The sequence below is a fragment of the Triticum urartu genome, chromosome 2A, assembly GCF_056163025.1.
Source record: "Triticum urartu cultivar PI428250 chromosome 2A, HENAU_Tu73, whole genome shotgun sequence".
In the NCBI taxonomy this organism is placed as follows: domain Eukaryota; kingdom Viridiplantae; phylum Streptophyta; class Magnoliopsida; order Poales; family Poaceae; genus Triticum; species Triticum urartu.
In genome coordinates this window covers 727,410,667-727,435,404 of record NC_141874.1, presented here as the reverse complement: position 1 = coordinate 727,435,404, position 24,738 = coordinate 727,410,667, and the positions used below count along the sequence as shown (strand labels likewise).

The 24,738-nt window shown below is 44.6% G+C and overlaps 1 long non-coding RNA gene and 1 pseudogene across 1 annotated transcript; both read left to right on the top strand.

Annotated features, from left to right (window-relative positions):
- The first annotated feature begins 5,295 nt into the window (after positions 1-5,295).
- LOC147987241 (uncharacterized) lies at positions 5,296-14,826 on the top strand (annotated as a pseudogene).
- Positions 14,827-22,748: 7,922 nt separating this feature from the next.
- On the top strand, positions 22,749-24,101 carry LOC125534360 (uncharacterized). Its single transcript, XR_007294461.2, has 2 exons — positions 22,749-23,184; positions 23,687-24,101. It is a non-coding gene; the product is annotated as an uncharacterized LOC125534360 (long non-coding RNA).
- Positions 24,102-24,738: the final 637 nt, after the last annotated feature.

Below are 24,738 nucleotides of genomic sequence, written 5' to 3'. Positions count from 1 at the left end.
GTAATGCGGGAGATAAGGGTATGTGATGGGTACTTGGTATGTTGACTTTTGCGTAGACTCCCCGGCAACGGAGCCAGAAATTCTTCTTGATACCTCTTGAGCACTTCGTTGGATTTCCTTGAAGAGGAAAGGAGATGCTGCAAAGTAGCATAAGTATTTCCCTCAGTTTTTGAGAACCAAGGTATCAATCCAGTAGGAGGCTACGCGTGAGTCCCTCGTACCTACACAAAATAAATAACTCCTCGCAACCAACGCGATAAGGGGTTGTCAATCCCTTCATGGTCACTTACAAGAGTGAGATCTGGTAGATATGATAAGATAATTTTTTGGTATTTTTGTGATAAAGATGCAAAGTAAAATAAAAGCAAAGTAAATAACTAAGTATTGGAAGATTAATATGATGAAGATAGACCCGGGGGCCATAGGTTTCACTAGTGGCTTCTCTCCAGAGCATAAGTATTTTACGGTGGGTGAACGAATTACTGTTGAGAGTTGTCAGGATCGCGATTCTGTTATACGATTCTACGACTTTACGATCCAAACTAACCCCTATGATTCTACGATTTTAGTTCATAGAATCTACGTTTCTACAATCCTGATAGTGAAGATTCTACGATTTGCGATCTTACCATCGGAGCTCCGATCCGATTCAAAATCGCGATTCTGACAACCTGAGCAATTGACATAATTGAGCATAGTTATGAGAATATGTAGGTATGATCATGTATATAGGCATCACGTTCGAGACAAGTAGACCGACTCCTGCCTGCATCTACTACTATTACTCCACTCATCGACCGCTATCCAGCATGCATCTAGAGTCAAGAAAACAGAGTAACACCTTAAGCAAGATGACATGATGTAGAGGGATAGATTCATGCAATATGATAAAAACCCCATCTTGTTATCCTCGATGGCAACAATACAATACGTGCCTTGCTGCCCCTACTGTCACTGGGAAAGGACACCGCAAGATTGAACCCAAAGCTAAGCACTTCTCCCATTGCAAGAAAGATCAATCTAGTAGGCCAAACCAAACTGATAATTCGAAGAGACTTGCAAAGATAACCAATCATACATAAAAGAATTCAGAGGAGATTCAAATATTGTTCATAGATAATCTTGATCATAAACCCACAATTCATCGGTCTCAACAAACACACCGCAAAAAGAAGATTACATCGAATAGATCTCCACAAGAGAGGGGGAGAACATTGTATTGAGATCCAAAAAGAGAGAAGAAGCCATCTAGCTAATAACTATGGACCCGAAGGTCTGAAGTAAACTACTCACACTTCATCGGAGAGGCTATGGTGTTGATGTAGAAGCCCTCCGTGATGAATGCCCCCTCCGGCGGAGCTCCGGAACAGGCCCCAAGATGGGATCTCGTGGATACAGAAAGTTGCGGCGGTGGAATTAGGGTTTTGGCTCCATATCTGATCGTTTGGGGGTACGTAGGTATATATAGGGGGAAGAAGTACGTCGGTGGAGCAACAGGGGGGCCACAAGGGTGGAGGGCGCGCCTAGGGGGGTAGGCGCGCCCCCTACCTCGTGGCCTCCTCCTTTGTTCCTTGACGTAGGGTCCAAGTCTCCTGGATCATGTTCGGTGAGAAAATCACGTTCCCGAAGGTTTCATTCCGTTTGGACTCCGTTTGATATTCCTTTTTCTTCGAAACCCTAAAATAGGCAAAAAAACAGCAATTCTGGGCTGGGCCTCCGGTTAATAGGTTAGCCCCAAAAATAACATAAAAGTGGATAATAAAGCCCGATAATGTCCAAAACAGTAGATAATATAGCATGGAGCAATCAAAAATTATAGATACGTTGGAGACGTATCATGGTTAAGCTAATCAAGATCGGGAACATAATTGAGGCTTTTTTTGTTTCAATCGCCGTCTGGAGGGAATCTGGCGTGAGAAAAGATCTTTCACATAGCTTATGCATCCGTTGTTATTTAGGCTTAATGAAATCACAAAAAGGCTATATCAGGACAATTATTTTCAATGAATACGTTATGTTCAAGATGTAGCAGGAATACTAGTATAGATCATGTTTACCTTCCATGATTGCTTCGCTCATCTCATGAAAATTCGTTTCGTCCAAGCCTGACTCAGAAAAGAAAGTTTTATTCTAGACTTTAAGTCACCTTCTCATATACTCTCTCCGTTTCTAAATATTTGTCTTTCTAGAGATTTCAATAAGTGACTACATACGAAGCAAAATGAGTGAATCTACATTATAAAATATGGCTATATACATCCATACGCGGTAGTCCATTTGAAATCTCTAAAAAGGCAAATATTTAGAAATGAAGGGAGTATAATTTTATTATCCATGTGGTTTTGAAATAATTCTGCATAATTGCTATGGTCACAAATAAAAGCCCGACTCACTGCTCTGTATAGCAAGAACATCTTGTCATCACAAGCTGTTTGATTTGAATCAGCCTCATAAGGTCCGTTATTCTTTTTCTTTATTCTGTAAGGTAGTCTAAAATTTCACCTGCCTCTTTCTGAGTTTCCCAATACATGCCAAATATATGAATTAATCTCTGTAGGATGTAGAGGGCACACACAGTTTGTCGGTTGTGGCTATGAGGACCCCTGATTAGTTTTTCCTTCGGTCATGTAAATTCTTAGTTTTTAATTCAAACTGATCAAGTTAGAAGTTTGCTCAACTACTATGTAATATAAAAAGTTTTGCAACACAAAGGTACCACTTTTGCATGATCCAAGTTTTCCAAGACTTTGTGTTCCAACTTGCAATCCTAGTTACACTGCTAAACGCATAAAGGGAGTATTTGCAATTACATGTTTCAAATTCAATTGAGGTCAATATTACGACTGTGCCAGATGCTATTATGCTTCAGCCTGCAACACTATATACTATGTAGCCCCCGATAATTTGTTCCATTTTACTTGTAAACTCTCGAATATGTACAATCTGAGCTGAAATTTTGTATATGATTATGTCTACCTTATTTTAGACTTTATTAGTCATACTTTTATCATTGTTGTTGTTCCGAAATGAATCTGTAGGATTCCAATGCATGCCATTAATCGTTGTAGGATGGCAGAGGGCACACATACATAGGCAGAGTCTGCTTTCTTGGTGTCCTAGCCATGTCGTGATTTGTTTTTCCTTTGGTGGTGTAAATTCTAAGTTTTTCATTCGAACCGACCGAAGTTAGGTTTGTTTCCTGGCCATGTCGTGCCCAGCGAGGAGCTTCCCTAGGACATCTGTTTGGTTACAATAGATTCTAGCTTTTTTGTGGACAACCCCGACAGCTTCATATCCTGGCTCAGGTGCTTGGGTGAGCAGAAGCTGCGTCTGAGGTGCTAATCCCACTTTATTAGATAGAATAGTAGATGGCCAACCTCTCTTTTGTTTCTTCTGGGTGCATCCCCCACATCTTTACGGTTTCATGGATCACTCTGATGCAGAGACCGGGGATTATCGTCCTTTTCCAAAAAAAATCCGCCACATCTTTAATCGCAGCAAGGGGGGTGGCTCAGTGTGTGCCCAAATATACATCACAAAAGGGCAATGTTTTGGGCAGCCCAAAAAACTTTAGACACCATATAGGGATGGGGCATCTGTTGGAGCAATGCTTTTTGTCCCAGATGCCCTAAAAGTTATGTTTTGGGCACCTGCTCAATTTTTGGGCATCTGCTGGAAATGCTCTTATGAATCTATGGTTGATCACTGTCGGTGCGAGGCCTGCTTTGTTCTTCCTTCCATGCTCTAGTTGTCTAGATTCAGACTTGTGTCGGTCATGTGGCTGTTCACCCTACCTGATTTGGAATGTTGACCATGTTCGATTTAGAACGCGAGACTGCGTTTCGCCAGAGATGTGCCGACATGGCTACAGTCTAGCCTGATGTGCCGACATGGCTACAGTCTAGCCTGTTCTGCTTAGATTTAGAATTGAATGGCATGGTTAGTGGACCTTATCTGAGTTATATATGTTTTGTTCTGCCTAGCTAGGATTTTGTTGATCAATGCATGTATATGCTGATGGACGGGTGGACAGAGTTGGTTTGTTTATAACTAGGCCCTGTTCGGAGACCCGCCACTCCACCACTCCGCTCCCGGAGTTGGAGTCAAAAGGCACGGAGTTGGGAAAGAGATGCTCCAGCTCCTCGTATTTTTAGGAGTTGGAGTGACTCCAAACAGGGCCCTAGACTGGACTAGATGATCTCTCAAGGTACGGTTTGTTGATCATGGAATCGATCCGGGACCTCCAACTTGCAAGGGTTTACACGAGAACTATACAATTAAGTAGCAGTAATCCTTTCTATTTCTCACTGGTCAGATGAGATTGACTGGTTGAAATTAATGGAGCCACTACGTGACCTCAAACCTTTGGAGCGCATATAGAATGTGGAGATGTATACACTTTTTTTCCTTCAGAATTTTTTGACATTTTGAAATGCACTTTTCGGCAGAGGGAGCATCTGCTCCTAGAGCCATAATGGTTGTTCACAAGTTGTTTCTCCACTACCTGTCACGGATTGTTCCCGAATTGACGAGACTGGGCCTGAAAGCACACATCAGAAAAGCTATTGATATGCCAATGTTTACTTTAAGGGAGGAATGGCTTGTGCAAAATAGTCCAAAAAATAAAAAAGAGAAGAATGCGCGTCTAGATAAAAAGCAAAGGATAGTTGGGTTAATGTATTTGGAACGAAGAATCGCTGAATTACACTTTCTTAGTTCCAAGCGTAGGGATATATCCACTTCCCCCAAAAAAACCATTTTGGCTCATAGGAGCATATGCTCCCATCGCCGGAAAATGCATTTCAAAATTTCCAGAAATTCTGAAATAAAATGTTCAGGTTGATACGTTTCCCCAAAAACCCATCCAAATTCTGTCTGTTTTCATATAGCACATAATTTCGGATGGTTTTATTCTGCATGGTAAAACTTTGGATAGTTTCAAATCTAAATGATGTGCAAATTTAGATGGCTTTCAAGTTTCTTTTTTATTTTAGGAAAGGGGTTCCATGTTGAACTTTCAACATTCCACCACGAAGAGTTTGGACTTTCAAGGGAACTTTCAATCATGCACGGCGGACGGCCCGGCCGAAGATGGCCCGTTACACACATTCGGACAGTGCAAGGCCCATCTCGGCCCAGTTCAGAAAACAAAGGTCCATCTCGGCAGCAGAGAGCACACTCTTCTCTCAGCTCCAGTAGGCAGCAGCTCACTCCCATCTCTTAGGGTTTCCGGCGGCTGCCTCCTCCGACGCCGACGGCCAGCTCTTCAGCCGCGGCCGCCCGCGTCCAGCTACCTTTCTGCACTCCTCCGCGCCAATGGCGACCTCCAAGCCGCGCCGTTCCAGTCGTACGAGGAGAACGGCGACGACTCTGGCGGAGATCCCCGACCACATCGTCGCGGAGATCTTCCTCCAGCTGCCCGCCGCGGAAGACCTAGTCCGTGCCTCCGCCGCCTGCGTCTCCTTCCGTCGTCTCGTCGCCGACAAATCCTTCCTCCGCCACTTCCGCCGCCTCCACGACCCGCCCCTCCTCGCCTTTTTCGACCGCAACGGGTTCCACCACCCCCTCCCGCCTCACCCCTCCGCGCTAGCCGCCAGCGCGCTCGCCGACGCCGCCGACCTCTCCTTCTCCTTACTCCCCAACCACGGCCGGTGGTCCGTTCAGGACATCCGCGAAGGACGCGTCCTCCTCCTCCGCCCTGGCGCCGCCAAGCAGCCCCAGGTCTCCATGGAGGCCGCGGTGTGCGACCCCTTGCACCGGAAGTACGTCCTGCTTCCCCCAGTACCTGACAACCTGGCCGCTTCGGTGGCGCACCCGGCCACGGCGCACGAACCCTGGTGCGAGGCTTTCCTTGTTCCCCTTGACCAGGAGGCCGAGACGGCATTCGCTGTGATGTGGATGGTGCATTTCACAACTAGGCTAGCAGCGTTCGTCTACTCTTCAACCACTAGACAGTGGCAAGATGTTGCATCCAAGGAATGGAATGAGTCGACCATGGTGTCACCGATCAACCGTCGCTTTTATGGGCGTCATTACGCTTATGGCTGCTTCGACTGGGAGTCCACCATCATGGGGAAGAAAGATGCGCTCGTGTTTGACACCCGGAGAATGGAGTTCTCTAGTTGTGACGTCCTCCCTAGAGAATTTTGTCCGCTAGGTCTGGCCATTGTGGAGGCAGGGGAAGCAGGCTTGGCTTGTTCGGTATCCATCTTGAAGCCGGAAAGTGTGATCTCTGTTATTACATCAAGGGAAACAAATGTGAGGGTTCTAGCCAGTGGCAGCTGGAGAAGACAATCCCAATATGTTGTTCGGGCTCCTGGCCTGATATCAAAGCTGCAACCGGGAGGTACTTGTGTTGGGGAACGTACTAATTTCAAAAAAAATTCTACGCACACGCAAGATCATGGTGATGCATAGCAACGAGAGGGGAGAGTGTGATCTACGTACCCTTGTAGATCGGCAACGGAAGCGTTTGGTTGATGTAGTCGTACGTCTCCACGGCCCGACCGATCAAGCACCGAAACTACGGCACCTTCGAGTTCTAGCACACGTTCAGCTCGATGACGATCCCCGGACTCCGATCCAGCAAAGTGTCGGGAAAGAGTTCCGTCAGCACGACGGCATGGTGACGATCTTGATGTACTACTGTCGTAGGGCTTTGCCTAAGCACCGCTACAATATTATCGAGGACTATGGTGGCAGGGGGCGCCGCACACGGCTAAGAATATGATCACGTAGATCAACTTGTGTTTCTCTGGAGTGCCCCTGCCTCCGTATATAAAGGCTCAAGGGGGGGGGGGGTGCGGCCGGCCTAGGAGAGGCGCGCCAGGAGGAGTCCTACTCCCTCCGGGAGTAGGATCCCCCCCCCCCAATCCTAGTTGGAATAGGATTCGCGGAGGGGGGAAAAGAGGAAGGGGGCCGGCCCCCTCTCCTTGTCCTATTCGGACCAAGGGAGGGGAGGGGCGCGCGGCCCATCTCAGGCTGCCTCTTCTCTTTTCCACTAAGGCCCACTAAGGCCCATATAGCTCCCGGGGGGTTCCGGTAACCTCCCGGTACTCCGGTAAAATCCCGATTTCACTCGGAACACTTCCGATATCCAAACATAGGCTTCCAATATATCAATCTTTATGTCTCGACCATTTCGAGACTCCTCGTCATGTCCGTGATCACATCCGGGACTCCGAACAACCTTCGGTACATCAAAACGTATAAACTCATAATATAACTGTCATCGAAACCTTAAGCGTGCGGACCCTACGGGTTCGAGAACAATGTAGACATGACCGAGACATGTCTCCGGTCAATAACCAATAGCGGGACCTGGATGCCCATATTGGCTCCTACATATTCTACGAAGATCTTTATCGGTCAGACCGCATAACAACATACGTTGTTCCCTTTGTCATCGGTATGTTACTTGCCCGAGATTCGATCGTCGGTATCCAATACCTAGTTCAATATCGTTACCGGCAAGTCTCTTTACTCGTTCCGTAATACATCATCCCGCAACTAACTCATTAGTTGCAATGCTTGCAAGGCTTAAGTGATGTGCATTACCGAGAGGGCCCAGAGATACCTCTCCGACGATCGGAGTGACAAATCCTAATCTCGAAATACGTCAACCCAACATGTACCTTTGGAGACACCTGTAGAGCACCTTTATAATCACCCAGTTACGTTGTGACGTTTGGTAGCACACAAAGTGTTCCTCCGGCACACGGGAGTTACATAATCTCATAGTCATAGGAACATGTATAAGTCATGGAGAAAGCAATAGCAACATACTAAACGATCGGGTGCTAAGCTAATGGAATGGGTCATGTTAATCAGATCATTCAACTAATGATGTGATCCCGTTTAATCAAATGACAACTCTTTGTCCATGGTTAGGAAACATAACCATCTTTGGTTAACGAGCTAGTCAAGTAGAGGCATACTAGTGACACTCTGTTTGTCTATGTATTCACACATGTATTATGTTTCCGGTTAATACAATTCTAGCATGAATAATAAACCTTTATCATGATATAAGGCAATAAATAATAACTTTATTATTGCCTCTAGGGCATATTTCCTTCAGTCTCCCACTTGCACTAGAGTCAATAATCTAGATTACACAGTAATGATTCTAACACCCATGGAGCTTTGGTGCTGATCATGTTTTGTTCGTGGAAGAGGCTTAGTCAACGGGTCTGCTACATTCAGCTCCGTATGTATCTTGCAAATCTCTATGTATCTCACCTGGACTAGATCCCGGATGGAATTGAAGCGTCTTTTGATGTGCTTGGTTCTTTTGTGAAATCTGGATTCCATCGCTAAGGCAATTGCACTAGTATTGTCACAAAAGATTTTCATTGGACCCGATGCACTAGGTATGACACCTAGATCGGATATGAACTCCTTCATCCAGACTCCTTCGTTTGCTGCTTCCGAAGCAGCTATGTACTCCGCTTCACATGTAGATCCCGCCACGACGCTTTGTTTAGAACTGCACCAACTGACAGCTCCACCGTTTAATGTAAACACGTATCCGGTTTGCGATTTAGAATCGTCCGGATCAGTGTCAAAGCTTGCATCAACGTAACCGTTTACGATGAGCTCTTTGTCACCTCCATATACGAGAAACATATCCTTAGTCCTTTTCAGGTATTTCAGGATGTTCTTGACCGCTGTCCAATGATCCACTCCTGAATTACTTTGGTACCTCCCTGCTAAACTTATAGCTAGGCACACATCAAGTCTGGTACACAGCATTGCATACATGATAGAGCCTATGGCTGAAGCATAGGGAACATCTTTCATTTTCTCTCTATCTTCTGCAGTGGTCGGGCATTGAGTCTGACTCAACTTCACACCTTGTAACACAGGCAAGAACCCTTTCTTTGCTCGATCCATTTTGAACTTCTTCAAAATCTTGTCAAGGTATGTGCTTTGTGAAAGTCCAATTAAGCATCTTGATCTATTTCTATAGATCATTATGCCTAATATGTAAGCAGCTTCACCGAGGTCTTTCATTGAAAAACTCTTATTCAAGTACCCCTTTATGATATCCAGAAATTCTATATCATTTCCAATCAGTAATATGTCATCCACATATAATATCAGAAATGCTACAGAGCTCCCACTCACTTTCTTGTAAATACAGGCTTCTCCGAAAGTCTGTATAAAACCAAATGCTTTGATTACACTATCAAAGCGTTTATTCCAACTCCGAGAGGCTTGCACCAGTCCATAAATGGATCGCTGGAGCTTGCACACTTTGTTAGCTCCCTTTGGATCGACAAAACCTTCCGGTTGCATCATATACAACACTTCTTCCAGAAATCCATTTAGGAATGCAATTTTGACATCCATCTGCCAAATTTCATAATCATAAAATGCGGCAATTGCTAACATGATTCGGACAGACTTAAGCATCGCTACGGGTGAGAAGGTCTCATCGTAGTCAACCCCTTGAACTTGTCGAAAACCTTTTGCGACAAGTTGAGCTTTGTAGACAGTAATATTACCGTTAGCGTCAGTCTTCTTCTTGAAGATCCATTTATTCTCAATTGCTTGCCGATCATCGGGCAAGTCAACCAAACTCCATACTTTGTTCTCATACATGGATCCCATCTCAGATTTCATGGCTTCAAGCCATTTTGCGGAATCTGGGCTCACCATCGCTTCTTCATAGTTCGTAGGTTCATCATGATCTAGTAGCATGATTTCCAGAATAGGATTACGGTACCACTCTGGTGCTGATCTTACTCTGGTTGATCTACGCGGTTCAGTAGTATCTTGTTCTGAAGTTTCATGATCATTATCATTAGCTTCCTCACTAATTGGTGTAGGTGTCACAGAAATAGTTTTCTGTGATGTACTACTTTCCAATAAGGGAGCAGGTACAGTTACCTCATCAAGTTCTACTTTCCTCCCACTCACATCTTTCGAGAGAAACTCCTTCTTTAGAAAGTTTCCGAATTTAGCAACAAAAGTCTTGCCTTCGGATCTGTGATAGAAGGTGTATCCAATAGTTTCCTTTGGATATCCTACGAAGACACATTTCTCCGATTTGGGTTCGAGCTTATCAGGTTGAAGCTTTTTCACATAAGCATCGCAGCCCCAAACTTTCAGAAACGACAACTTTGGTTTCTTGACAAACCATAGTTCATAAGGCGTCGTCTCAACGGATTTTGATGGTGCCCTATTTAACGTGAATGCGGCCGTCTCTAAAGCATAATCCCAAAACGATAGCGGTAAATCAGTAAGAGACATCATAGATCGCACCATATCTAGTAAAGTACGATTACAACGTTCGGATACACCATTACGCTGTGGTGTTCTGGGTGGCGTGAGTTGCGAAACTATTCCGCATTGTTTCAAATGTACACCAAACTCATAACTCAAATATTCTCCTCCACGATCAGATCGTAGAAACTTTATTTTCTTGTTACGATGATTTTCAACTTCACTCTGAAATTCTTTGAACTTTTCAAATGTTTCAGACTTATATTTCATTAAGTAGATATACCCATATCTGCTTAAGTCATCTGTGAAGGTGAGAAAATAACGATATCCGCCACGAGCCTCAATATTCATCGGACCACATACATCTGTATGTATGATTTCCAACAAATCTGTTGCTCTCTCCATAGTACCGGAGAACGGTGTTTTAGTCATCTTGACCATGAGGCACGGTTCGCAAGTACCAAGTGATTCATAATCAAGTGGTTCCAAAAGTCCATCAGTATGGAGTTTCTTCATGCGCTTTACACCGATATGACCTAAACGGCAGTGCCACAAATAAGTTGCACCATCATTATCAACTCTGCATCTTTTGGCTTCAACATTATGAATATGTGTGTCACTACTCTCGAGATTCAATAAGAATAGACCACTCTTTAAGGGTGCATGACCATAAAAGATATTACTCATATAAATAGAACAACCATTATTCTCTGATTTAAATGAATAACCGTCTCGCATTAAACAAGATCCAGATATAATGTTCATGCTCAACGCTGGCACCAAATAACAATTATTTAGGTCTAATACTAATCCCAAAGGTAGATGTAGAGGTAGCATGCCGGCCGCGGTCACATCGACTTTGGCACCGTTTCCCATGCGCATCGTCACCTCGTCCTTAGCCAATCTTCGCTTAATCCGTAGTCCCTGTTTCGAGTTGCAAATATTAGCAACAGAACCAGTATCAAATACCCAGGTGCTACTGCGAGCATTAGTAAGGTACACATCAATAACATGTATATCACATATACCTTTGTTCACCTTGCCATCCTTCTTATCCACCAAATACTTGGGGCAGTTCCGCTTCCAGTGACCAGTCTGCTTGCAGTAGAAGCACTCAGTTTCAGGCTTAGGTCCAGACTTGGGTTTCTTCTCTTGAGCAGCAACTTGCTTGTTGTTCTTCTTGAAGTTCCCCTTCTTCTTCCCTTTGCCCGTTTTCTTGAAACTAGTGGTCTTGTTGACCATCAACACTTGATGCTCCTTTTTGATTTCTACCTCCGCAGCTTTCAGCATTGCGAAGAGCTCGGGAATAGTCTTATTCATCCCTTGCATATTATAGTTCACCACGAAGCTCTTGTAGCTTGGTGGCAGTGATTGGAGAATTCTGTCAATGACGCAATCATCTGGAAGATTAACTCCCATCTGAATCAAGTGATTATTATACCCAGACATTTTGAGTATATGCTCACTGACAGAACTGTTCTCCTCCATCTTGCAGCTATAGAACTTATTGGAGACTTCATATCTCTCAATTCGGGCATTTGCTTGAAATATTAACTTCAACTCCTGGAACATCTCATATGCTCCATGACGTTCAAAACGTTGTTGAAGTCCCGATTCTAAGTCGTAAAGCATGGCACACTGAACTATCGAGTAGTCATCAGCTTTGCTCTGCCAGACGTTCATAACATCTGGTGTTGCACCCAGCGGTGCTTCCAAGACGTAATTCTTCTGTGCAGCAATGAGGATAATCCTCAAGTTACGGACCCAGTCCGTGTAATTGCTACCATCATCTTTCAACTTTGCTTTCTCAAGGAACGCATTAAAATTCAACGGAACAACAGCACGGGCCATCTATCTACAATCAAACATACATAAGCAAGATACTATCAGGTACTAAGTTCATGATAAATTTAAGTTCAATTAATCAAATTACTTAAAGAACTCCCACTTAGATAGACATCCCTCTAGTCCTCTAAGTGATCACGTGATCCAAATCAACTAAACCATGTCCGATCATCACGTGAGATGGAGTAGTTTCATTGGTGAACATCACTATGTTGATCATATCTACTATATGATTCACGCTCGACCTTTCGGTCTCCGTGTTCCGAGGCCATATCTGCATATGCTTGGCTCGTCAAGTATAACCTGAGTATTCCGCGTGTGCAACTGTTTTGCACCCGTTGTATTTAAATGTAGAGCCTATCACACCCGATCATCACGTGGTGTCTCAGCACGAAGAACTTTCGCAACGGTGCATACTCAGGGAGAACACTTCTTGATAATTTAGTGAGAGATCATCTTATAATGCTACCGTCAATCAAAGCAAGATAAGATGCATAAAATATAAACATCACATGCAATCAATATAAGCATCAAAACCACAACGATAGTTTGTCAAGTTGGTGCTATTTTAACCTTCGCAAGGACCGGGCGTAGCCTCACTCAGTTCAACTAAAGTTGGAGAAACTGTCACCCGCAAGCCACCTATGTGCAAAGCACGTCGGGAGAACCGGTCTCGCGTAAGCGTACGCGTAATGTCGGTCCGGGCCGCTTCATCCAACAATACCGCCGAACCAAAGTATGACATGCTGGTAAGCAGTATGACTTATATCGCCCACAACTCACTTGTGTTCTACTCGTGCATATAACATCAACACATAAAACCAGGCTCTGATACCACTGTTGGGGAACGTAGTAATTTCAAAAAAATTCCTACGCACACGCAAGATCATGGTGATGCATAGCAACGAGAGGGGAGAGTGTGATCTACGTACCCTTGTAGATCGGCAACGGAAGCGTTTGGTTGATGTAGTCGTACGTCTCCACGGCCCGATCGATCAAGCACCGAAACTACGGCACCTCCGAGTTCTAGCACACGTTCAGCTCGATGACGATCCCCGGACTCCGATCCAGCAAAGTGTCGGGGAAGAGTTCCGTCAGCACGACGGCGTGGTGACGATCTTGATGTACTACTGTCGTAGGGCTTTGCCTAAGCACCGCTACAATATTATCGAGGACTATGGTGGCAGGGGGCGCCGCACACGGCTAAGAATATGATCACGTAGATCAACTTGTGTTTCTCTGGAGTGCCCCTGCCTCCGTATATAAAGGCTCAAGGGGGGGGGTGCGGCCGGCCTAGGAGAGGCGCGCCAGGAGGAGTCCTACTCCCTCCGGGAGTAGGATCCCCCCCCCCCAATCCTAGTTGGAATAGGATTCGCGGAGGGGGGAAAAGAGGAAGGGGGCCGGCCCCCTCTCCTTGTCCTATTCGGACCAAGGGAGGGGAGGGGCGCGCGGCCCATCTCAGGCTGCCTCTTCTCTTTTCCACTAAGGCCCACTAAGGCCCATATAGCTCCCGGGGGGTTCCGGTAACCTCCCGGTACTCCGGTAAAATCCCGATTTCACTCGGAACACTTCCGATATCCAAACATAGGCTTCCAATATATCAATCTTTATGTCTCGACCATTTCGAGACTCCTCGTCATGTCCGTGATCACATCCGGGACTCCGAACAACCTTCGGTACATCAAAACGTATAAACTCATAATATAACTGTCATCGAAACCTTAAGCGTGCGGACCCTACGGGTTCGAGAACAATGTAGACATGACCGAGACATGTCTCCGGTCAATAACCAATAGCGGGACCTGGATGCCCATATTGGCTCCTACATATTCTACGAAGATCTTTATCGGTCAGACCGCATAACAACATACATTGTTCCCTTTGTCATCGGTATGTTACTTGCCCGAGATTCGATCGTCGGTATCCAATACCTAGTTCAATCTCGTTACCGGCAAGTCTCTTTACTCGTTCCGTAATACATCATCCCGCAACTAACTCATTAGTTGCAATGCTTGCAAGGCTTAAGTGATGTGCATTACCGAGAGGGCCCAGAGATACCTCTCCGACGATCGGAGTGACAAATCCTAATCTCGAAATACGTCAACCCAACATGTACCTTGGGAGACACCTGTAGAGCACCTTTATAATCACCCAGTTACGTTGTGACGTTTGGTAGCACACAAAGTGTTCCTCCGGCACACGGGAGTTACATAATCTCATAGTCATAGGAACATGTATAAGTCATGGAGAAAGCAATAGCAACATACTAAACGATCGGGTGCTAAGCTAATGGAATGGGTCATGTAATCAGATCATTCAACTAATGATGTGATCCCGTTTAATCAAATGATAACTCTTTGTCCATGGTTAGGAAACATAACCATCTTTGATTAACGAGCTAGTCAAGTAGAGGCATACTAGTGACACTCTGTTTGTCTATGTATTCACACATGTATTATGTTTCCGGTTAATACAATTCTAGCATGAATAATAAACCTTTATCATGATATAAGGAAATAAATAATAACTTTATTATTGCCTCTAGGGCATATTTCCTTCAACTTGCTCCTAGGAAAGCTTCGACCCATGCGGATCGTAGACTCAGCTCCACATCAAGATTCGGACTATATCTCAGTTGATATCAAGACATTGGAGCTTGCGAGGGTTTGCACTAAATCTTACGGGGTTGCCTTTTCCAAGGCGTCGATATATACCAACTTCCCGCCATCGTTGTCTTCACCAAAAATATGAAGTGGTAAATTTCCTATTGCATCCTAGTTATGTCCTTCTCTTCATAGTTCGCATGCAGCTTGTCTAATGCAGTAATGCTTAATACTTTAATGTTATGGTTGGTCATTCTTTTTTACACGATTTAGCACTGGTTGTTTTTCTTGTGCTTGTGGGGGTAAGCTAATCAAGCTCGGGAACACGATTCTGGTTTCTTGTTTTGTTTGTTCCAACCGCTGTTTGGAGGGAATATGATAAGAGATAAGATCTTTCGCATAGGTCACGCATCCATTGTTATTTTAGGCCTAATGAAATCATGGACATGCTATATCACGACTATTATTTTCGATGAATGCTTTATGTTCAGGGTGTAAAAGGAATACTAGTATAGATCCAGTTTACCTTCCATTTACTTTGCTCACCTCATGAATATTCGTTTCATGCATGCAAGCACGGCTTATCTTGTTTGTCTTTTCTTTATAAATATAAAGATGTAGAAGAGAGAGTCTTTTAGTCATCTTCACATCTATATTCAATGTGGTTTTGAAATAAATCTGAGTAATTGCTACGGTCACAAATAAGAGCCTGACACCTGACTCACTCCTCTGTATAACAAGAACAGCTTGTGCTCACAAGCTGGTTCATTTGAATCAGCCTCATAAGGTCAGTTATAGGCGGGGCACCCAGTTTTTCTTTCCTTTTTAAGATAGTTTGAACATTTCACCTGTCTCTTTCCGAGTCTCCAATACATGCCAAAAACGTAAGCATTAATCTCTGTATGAGGGTAGAGGGCACACCCAGTTTGTCGATTGTGACTGCCAAGACCCCTGATTCGTTTTCCTTTGGTGATATAACTTCTAAGTTTTTTATTCAAACCGACATAAGTTAGAAGTTTGTTAGACTACTTAGGTAGTATAGGAAGTCCTGCAACACAAAGGTACCACTTTTGTATGATCCTAATTTTCCAGGACTCAACTTATTTATGTTTGCAGTAACATGTTTAATATTCAGTTGAGATCAATATTATGACTGGGACGGGTGCTATTCTGGAGAGATGCTATTTTTCTTCTGCGGTTCAGCCTGTAATTCTGTATACTATGTATGTGGCCCCTGATAATTCGTTCCATTTTGCTTATAAACTCTTGATTATGTACAATCTGAGCGCAAATTCTTATATGAATATCCCCCCCCCCCCCCCCCTTCTCGGCCCTAATTCTTTTCGTTTAGACTTTTAGTCATCTTCACAGCTATAATTTTATCTACGATATTATTTTGAAACAAATCTGCATAACTGCTACGGTCACAAATAAGAGTCTGAGTCACTCACTGCTTTTTATAGCTAGAACAGACTGTGTTCACAAGCTGTTTGATTTGAATCAGCCTCATCAGATCAGTTGTATGTTCCTTGATGGACCATGATAGTTTGAACATTTCACCTGCCTCTTTGTGAGTCTGCCAATGCATGCCGGATATAAACATTAGCCTCTGTAGTATCGTAGAGGGCATACAGACACAGTTTGTTGATTGTGGCTACCAAGACTCATGATTCTGTATTTTTTCCCTTGGGTGACGTGAGTTATAAGTTAATTTTTTAGATTGAACTAAGTTAGAAGCCTGTCACTTGTTAGACTCATCTATTTATGTATATACATACCTCGGCCTGGCTGCGTATTCCAACTTTACGCTGGGAAATGCATAAAAGGATATGTTAGCAGATACATATCTTGAATTCATTTCAGATCAATACTGTTACCTGTGGGACAGATGCTTGTGCATTTTAACACCATGTACTATATGTAGCCTCCACAATCTGTCCATTTTGCTTGCTCTTGAATCTGTGTGATTTGAGATTAAATCTTTTCTATTGTCTGGATATTGATTTTTTGTCTCTTTTGCACAGATTCGACGGAGCCGTGTAGCCAGAGACTACTCTCATCCTCGGAGCTCCATGTCTTTTTTTGTTATTCCGGCAGCATGGACTTGGCGCAGATGCCTTCGCCTTGCCTACGAGACGTGACTCATAACTAATCTAGGTTTGACGACTCGATTGATGGTGCTGGTGAATTGTGTCCGACATCGTTCATGAGCTCTAGCCGTGTCTAGGTTTAGAATTCGGTCAGTGTTATGTAACCGACGTCGCTCATATGGTTGATGTCCCCGCCTATTTTAGAACGTAGCACTGGGATTTAAACAGTTGTGATCAGCATTTGCACGATGTAGTAACATGGCTACAGTTTAAGCAGCCACTTTCAGGAGGCTTTTGCACTTGTATGTGTCAGTGCTTGCAGTGACGAATTGAAGCACCTGGTTTGGTTAGCCGACCTTAATTATCTGATCTGATATGTTCTGTCTAGTGTAAAATTGTGTGGATGTTCTTGAGAGTGTGACATTGGAATAGACAGTGCATCACTTGTCTGTGTTCATGCTTTTTTTGTTGTTCCTTTCGCTTCCCAATCAATCTTCAAGTCTTAGGACTTCTTGGCGGCCAAACATACAAATATATACGAGTTCTATTTGTTTTTATACGCACATGCTTTAAACTAAAGTAATGTGGCACACCTTGTCAATCCTGGATCGAATCTGAGGCAGGTTGAAGGAGAAACAAGTTGATACATTTTAGACAAAGTGGATGCAAGAAAATCCGTGATAGAGATCTTAGACGGAATTGGAAATGGAAGTGATTCATGTTCGGCAGCAGTCGAAGGCTCCATTCTCCATGTCCAAGACGTGGATATATTCCAACTTCCCGCCATCCTTCTCTTCACCCACGATATGAAGTGGTAAATTTTCCATCGCATCCTAGTTATGTCCTTCTCTTCATAGTTTTCACACAGCTTGTCTAATGCTTAATAGTTCAATATTATGATATGGTCATTCTTGTTCACAACTGTTATTTTTTATGAAGACTTTATGTTCGAGGAGTAGAAGGAATATACGTATAGATGCAGTTTACCTTTCGATTTTTTTGCTCTTGTCATGAAAATTTGTTTCATCCCAGCACGGTTCATCTTGTCTGCCTTTTCTATTATAAATATGAGGATGCAGAAAAGGAAGTTCTGTTCTACACTTTAGTAATCTTCACATCTTATATTTGTTGTGGTTTCGAAATAAATCTACATAATTGCCTGACTCACTGCTCTGTATGGCAAGAACAGCTTGTGCTCACAGGCTGTTTGATTTGAATATATGCCTCATAAGGTAAGTTAAAGGCGGGGCACACCGTAACTTCCCACCTTCGTCCTCTTCACCTATGATATGAAGTGGTAAATTTTCCATTGGAGTAGTTATGTCCTTCTCTTCATAGTTTTCACACAGCTTGTCTAACGCTTAATAGTAAAATATTATGATTGGTCATTCTTGTTTACACGATTTGGCACTGGTTGTTTTTCTTGTGCTTTGTTTGTCATTCTTGTGCTCATCAAGCTCAGGAACATGATTGAGATTTGTTGTTTTGTTTGTTCCAATCTCCGTTTGGAGAGAAGCTGACAAGAGAAAAGATCTTTCACGTAGCTTATGCATCCATAGGTAGTTTATGAATAATTAAAATGCTATATCACAACAGTTATTTTCGATGAAGACTTTATGTTCAAGGTGTAGAAGGAATATACTAGTATAGATCCAGTTTACCTTTCGATGTTTTTTTTTTTTTGCTCACATCATGAAAATTTGTTTCATCGAAGCACGGTTCATGTTGTCTGCCTTTTCTATTATAAATACGAGGATGCAGAAAAGGAAGTTTTGTTTTACAGTTTAGTCATCTTCACATCTTATATTCGTTGTGGTTTTGAAATAAATCTGCATAATTGCCTGACTCACTGCTCTGTATATCAAGAACAGCTTGTGCTCACATGCTGTTTGAATTTAATATGCCTCATAAGGTTTGTTGAAGGCGGGGCACACCGTTTCGATTTTTCTTTATTCTGTATAAGATAGTTTGAACATTTCACCTGCCTCTTCCGTCTCCCAATACATGCCAAATATAAGCATTAATCTATGTGGGATGGTGAGGACAGACACAGTTTGCAGGTTGTGGTTGCCAAGACCCCGATATATGTTTTTCTGAGGTGATGTAAGTTCTAACTTCTTTATTTGAACCGGCCTAAATTAGAAGTTCTTTAGACTACCTGGGTAATATAAAAAGGTCTGCCGCACAAAGGTGCCACATTTGCATGATCAAGTTCTTCAGGACTCATTTATTTATGCTTATTACATTCCTTTGTCTGGCTAACTTCTACGGTCACAGATAAGAGCCTGAGTTAACTCTCTTCTTTTTGTAGCAAGAACAAACTGTGTTCACAAGCTGTTTAATTCGAATCGGCCTCATAAGATGAGTTGTATGCTCCTAGGTGGGCCGTGATAGTTGGAACATTTCAGCTGCCTCTTTCTGAGTCTGAAAATGCATGCTGAATATAAGCATTAATCTCTGTAGGATCGTAGATGGCACACACAGACACACACATAGTTTGTTGATTGTGGCTGCCAAGACTCATGATTCTGTTTTTCCTTGGCTGGCCTAAGTTCTAAGTTAATATTCAATTAGAAGTTTGTCACTTTGCTAGACTCATATTGACCTAAAAACACCATGCACTATCACAATCTGTTCCATTTTTCTTGTGAATTCTTGAATTTGTGCAGTTTGAGCCGTCTGAATATTAATTCACTGTCATGTTTGCACTGACAGGTTCGACGGATGCCATGGTCTTGGGCGCTGATGCTAGACTCATGGTCTTGGGTTCTGAATATTAATTCACTGTCATGTTTGCTAGACTCATATTGACCTAAAAACACCATGTACTAGCCAGAGCAGCGTTCCCATCCTATCCTCGGGGTTCCATGTGTTTTTGTGTGATTCAGGCAGCGTGGACTTGGGCGCTGATGCCATGGTCTTGCCTACAGGCCAAGACAATATAACTAAGGAATCGATGGTTGACGAACTCACTTGTCGATCGATGCTCATGAATTGTGTGTGTCCGCAGGTGTTGTTCCTTTCATGGGCTCTAGCCGTGTCTAGATTAAGAACCTGGTCGGTGTAGTGTGCGGTAGTGTGTGATCGTGCATGAAGCAATTTCGTTTGAAGAGCCTGCAACAGTTAGCCGACCTTATGTGGTCTGATCTGATTTGATCTGTCCTGTCTTGAGTTGGGTGGGATTGTATCGATCGATGCACGGTGCGACGTGACTTGTGCGTGGGACAGGAAGAAATGTACTCGTTCCTGTCACGTCACGTATGACTTTTGTGATGGAATAGATCGTTATCCCCTGCGGCGCCGCGCAGCCGATGGATGGGCGCAATAGGCACGTTGTATTCCACCCACTCGGGCACTCGGCCATTGGCCACGTGCTGTCTAATCGAGTCCAGCTAGGACTCCAAATGCCCACGCCTATCTAGCTAGCTCTATAAAAGCTTCCGCAGACCTCCACACCAAAACAACCCACACCAGGCACAGGCAGTGAGTGAGTGCATCGACCTTCGATCAGCTATATCCTGCATCGATCTGGTCATGGCAGCAGCAACGCTCCCGAGGCTCGTTGCCGTGGCGGCGCTGCTCGCGCTGATGTGCGCCGTTGCTGTGGCCCAGGTACCTGCCGCCGGCGGTGCGCCGGTGTGTGAAGGTGTCGATCAGGACGTCGTGAATGCGTGCTTCAAGAGCTTTGGAGAAGGTATGAAAAATGCCATTTCAGACAGGCATCTTTCGGGGGGTAGGGTCATTAAGGTTGGAGTGGACTGCTGCATAGCCTTTGGAGGCCACTCGTGCCTCTGCAAGATGAAGAAGGTGTGGAAGGATCAGGGCAAAAGTGCCCAGGATAATGTGCAGTGCGTCAGGGAAAAGGCCTGCTAGTGAGCGCGCGCGGGAGGTCTCTTCGTGCATGCAAGACCTCTAGTTCGTCGGATATGTGTGTTTCTTGCATGTTGGTTTCAAACTGTCGATGTCCACCTGCTCCTTGCTTGCTTTTATTTGCTTGTGTGTGTCGATCGTGTGAGTGTGTCCTGTTTTTCTATGTATTATTCATAGAAAATAAATGTAACAATCAGAAATAAATGTGGGTGGAGTTTCTTGTCCACCAGTTAAGTCTTTAAATTGTAACAATCAGAGATAAATGTGGTGGAGTTTTTTGTTTCATCCTGTTTTGTTTGTGTATTATTCCGTGCATTCCAAAACAAACTATAGTACTACTAGGCACTAGCAAACATCAAATACGGAGTTAATTAATACATGCACACTGCCTCTGAGTAGTAAGTAGAACACACATCCTTAGAGACTAGTTCTTACTTTCTCGTGATGGAGTGGCCAAGGAGAAGTTCGATTTCCGCTCTGTACCAACTTGACGGGAATTAAACGCAGCGCTAGCTCACAACCCAAGCAGACAAGCAGTGCTGGTCACGACTTCAGATTGGTGCGCTGGCGTGTGCGGCCGGCCGGCTCAGGCCATGCCGCAAGCCGTTCGTGCAGCAAACCTCCGTCGCGCTACCTTAGCTTGCGGATGCAATGCTGGCCGGCCTGCCCTACTCGTTGGTCGTCCGTGAGCCAAATTTCGACCGGAGGCTGAACAGTTGGCTCAGTCGATAACGTACTACTATAGGAGGACAAACGACTGCCACGGCCAACACCAGCCACGGGATCGCCGTGGCGGCATGCGGGTCTATGAGGAAAGCTACCTGCGGGGTGCGGAGTCTACCGCGAGTGGGTCGCCGCGTGCCACCAACTAGGCCGTCTTTCTCTGCCCGCACGCGCCGGCGCTGCGCTTCCACTACACCAGCGACGACCGTGAAGGCGACGCCTGAGCCGCCTGACACCGTGTGTCACGATGCCTGGAGCGCCTATTCATGTCCTCATTGGGCCGGAAGATTGTGTGTTCTGCATAAGTGCAGAGCCGGTAAATATGCATGTGATCATTGTTTTTTAAACTGGAAGATGCATGCAATCCGTTGGAAAATCATTTTGACATATGAAGTTGTGGAAGTAGTGATGATATTCTTACTACCTTGTTGAGTGATGTTTCTTTCGTTTGTCAGATACACGAATTACTGCAGAACCCAGAAGTGCAGAGACTCCACACTTTTGTTCCGCTGAAGTGGCACATCAAAATCACGAGGACGTGCTCATGTATCTCCGATTTTTGTTTTACAATATATGTATATTCAATGCTTGTGATCCTGTTTTATAGCATCGTAAATGACTGAAACGGGAGTAGAACACGGAAGTAAAATAATTCATTTCGTGGATGTACTCCACGGAAGCATCACACTCGAGAACCGTACACATGAAGTGCAGTCTTCACATGAACAGCCTCTGCGAACCAGGTTGAGTGAAGTCTACACAGCTGAAGATTGATTGAGCACAAGCACAACTTCAGTGAAAACGCACTCAATTTTCTGTCAGGAAAAGCGAACCCGGGATTTTGGAACTTATTTGTTTGTGGGGAACTTGTTTGAGTACATGGGCTACCTAAAACAAACTTGTTTCTGACGGGGTGATGTGAGGTAGAATATGTATTAGCAGAATCAATAACTGATGTAAAAATAATTCAGAATGAAATCCTTTGCTCCTCCATCCAAACATCTTCATAAAACAAATGCAGTTAGATAAGAACATGCCACTTTATTGAATAACGGATAGTCATCATTACTCACTTTTCTATATTTCAGGGATTTCATCGGTGCACACAATCACCACAGTGAGATGCTTAAGCTTCAGCGATTCTTAAGTGGGCAAAACTGATTATTAGTTACAAATATTTTTGCATATTTAGATAAACTACATAAACACATTTAATATTAATAATGATGTGATAATATAATGAATGCCGCCTTGTGAACCGTCGCATCATGTCACCACACATCTCGCCTAGAAGTGCCATGTTTTAATAAAGGGAAACGTTTAAAACCGGCGCGCCGGCCGAACCATTGCGCCGGTTGCTCACTCGTGCAGCGCAACGCGCTTTTTTTTTGACGGCAGCAGCACAACGCGCTCTGTTGGACCCACACACTGCTTGGCTACCTTATCTCTCTATTCAGTCATGCATGCGATGCGCTCTCCTCCACTCCTTTTTCTTCTGTCCCCAAAACACGCCTGTGCTAGTTCTTATCTCGATCTGCATCGCCGTCGGCGCGGCACACAAATCTCATCCCCGACTGCAAACCTCTCACCGATGGGAGAGTCGCCCCAGATTTGTGGTGAGCCAGCCACGGCGGCGCCCGACGTTGACTACTGCGAGCCACGAGCGCGGCCGCACAACTCCGCTTCCTCGCGCTGGAGTTAGTGCTGCCACCGCCGGCGATGTGGCGGACCATCTTTTGGTGCTGCAATCAGCTACGCCCTTCGATGGCGGAGTTGCATCCGTGCACACCGGAGCTGCAACCGGCGTTTTTGGGAGCTGCAAGGTCGGTTCTTTTTCTTGCGATGCTATTTTTGCTGGAAGCGAAGCTTTTTTTGCTGGAACCCGAGTAAATTTTTGCTTCAAACGTTCACCGGAGTTTCTAGTTGCTCATGTCATTTTTGCTGGAACGGCAGTTTTCTTTTGCTGGAACTAGTTTTTGGTTTTGCTTCATCTGACCACCAGCGTTTTGGGGAGCTTCAAGGTTGAGTTGTTGATGACATGATTTTTGCCGGAATCTGCGTTATTTTTTGCTGGATCCAGGGTAAATTTTTGCTTCAAACATTTACTAGATTTCCTAGTTGCTCAAATCGTTTTGCTGGAACCTGAGTTATTTTTTGCTGGATCCGGGTAAGTTTTTGCTTCAAACTTTTTACTGGAGTTCCTAGTTGCTCAAATCGTTTTGCTGGAACTGGAGCTTTTTTTTGCTGGAACCAGTTTTCTGTTTTGCTTCAAGTGACTACCGTAGGTTTTTTGGGGGCTGAGATGTGTTCTTCACTGGAATGCAGCGGTGCAGCTCGACGATGACGACGAGCCAAAGGGCGGCGACGTGATGGGCGGGCGACATCGCGCGCATGGCTTGGTGGACCACGGCGGACCATGACGGCCATCGTTTTTTGCTGGGAGGACGCATTACCAGCGAGGAAGTGACCCGTGCGGGGGGATAATACAAGCGTTGTTAATTTGACGGCTCACGCGCGACCGGCCGAACTGTTGGGCCGGCGCGCCGGCGCCTATCAGTTCCCTTTAATAAAGCACGCACTGGAGTGTGAGTGCACCCACCTTCACTTATATATTCTTTTGTGTCCACAACAATCGGGGAGGGGATGTGCTTACAGGCACGAATGCACGATGATATTCCTCGGCTCACTTGGATCCTCAGTGCATATATAGCGACGTGTGCCTAACTCACTATGATCATGAGATCCATTGTCCTGCCTTAGAAAGATGAGATCCATTTATAGCAGGATAGATGGCGATTGGTAGCTAATGTGTAATACGTGATTCGTCATGTATGAAAGGAGCGCGACACGAGGAATAATATCCCGTGCCAGGTGGCGATTGGTAGTATACACATGATCGATGGCATGATCAAGTTGCCTCGTGCTGGCCGATTGAGTCTAGCACGCTAGCTAGGACTCCAACTTATCAAGCTCTATAAAGGAATGCTCCGTAGAAAAATAACTCGGGCATAAGCGGTGAAGGAGTGCATTAATCGAGCTACCACTACACCACGGTCAAAATTTAGAGGCACTTCGCTGGGGCATTTTGGGAAATGCCCTAAAAGCTTCCAATTAGGGGCACTTTGCCAAAGTGCCCCAATAGTGATGACTTTTGGCACTTTGCCAAAGTTCCCAAATAGATTGACCTTTTGTGGCACTTTGACAAAGTGCTTCAATAGCTATTAAGCTTTTTGTGGCCAATATCACCGGGGATGACAACGCCCGGAACACGCACTTTGCGCCAGCGAGCCAACATGATCATCTGCGACAACCGCGTCTACCCTGCTGTCTGCCTCAGCTCGCTGCGCTAGCTGCACATCCTCGTCGGCACGCAGACT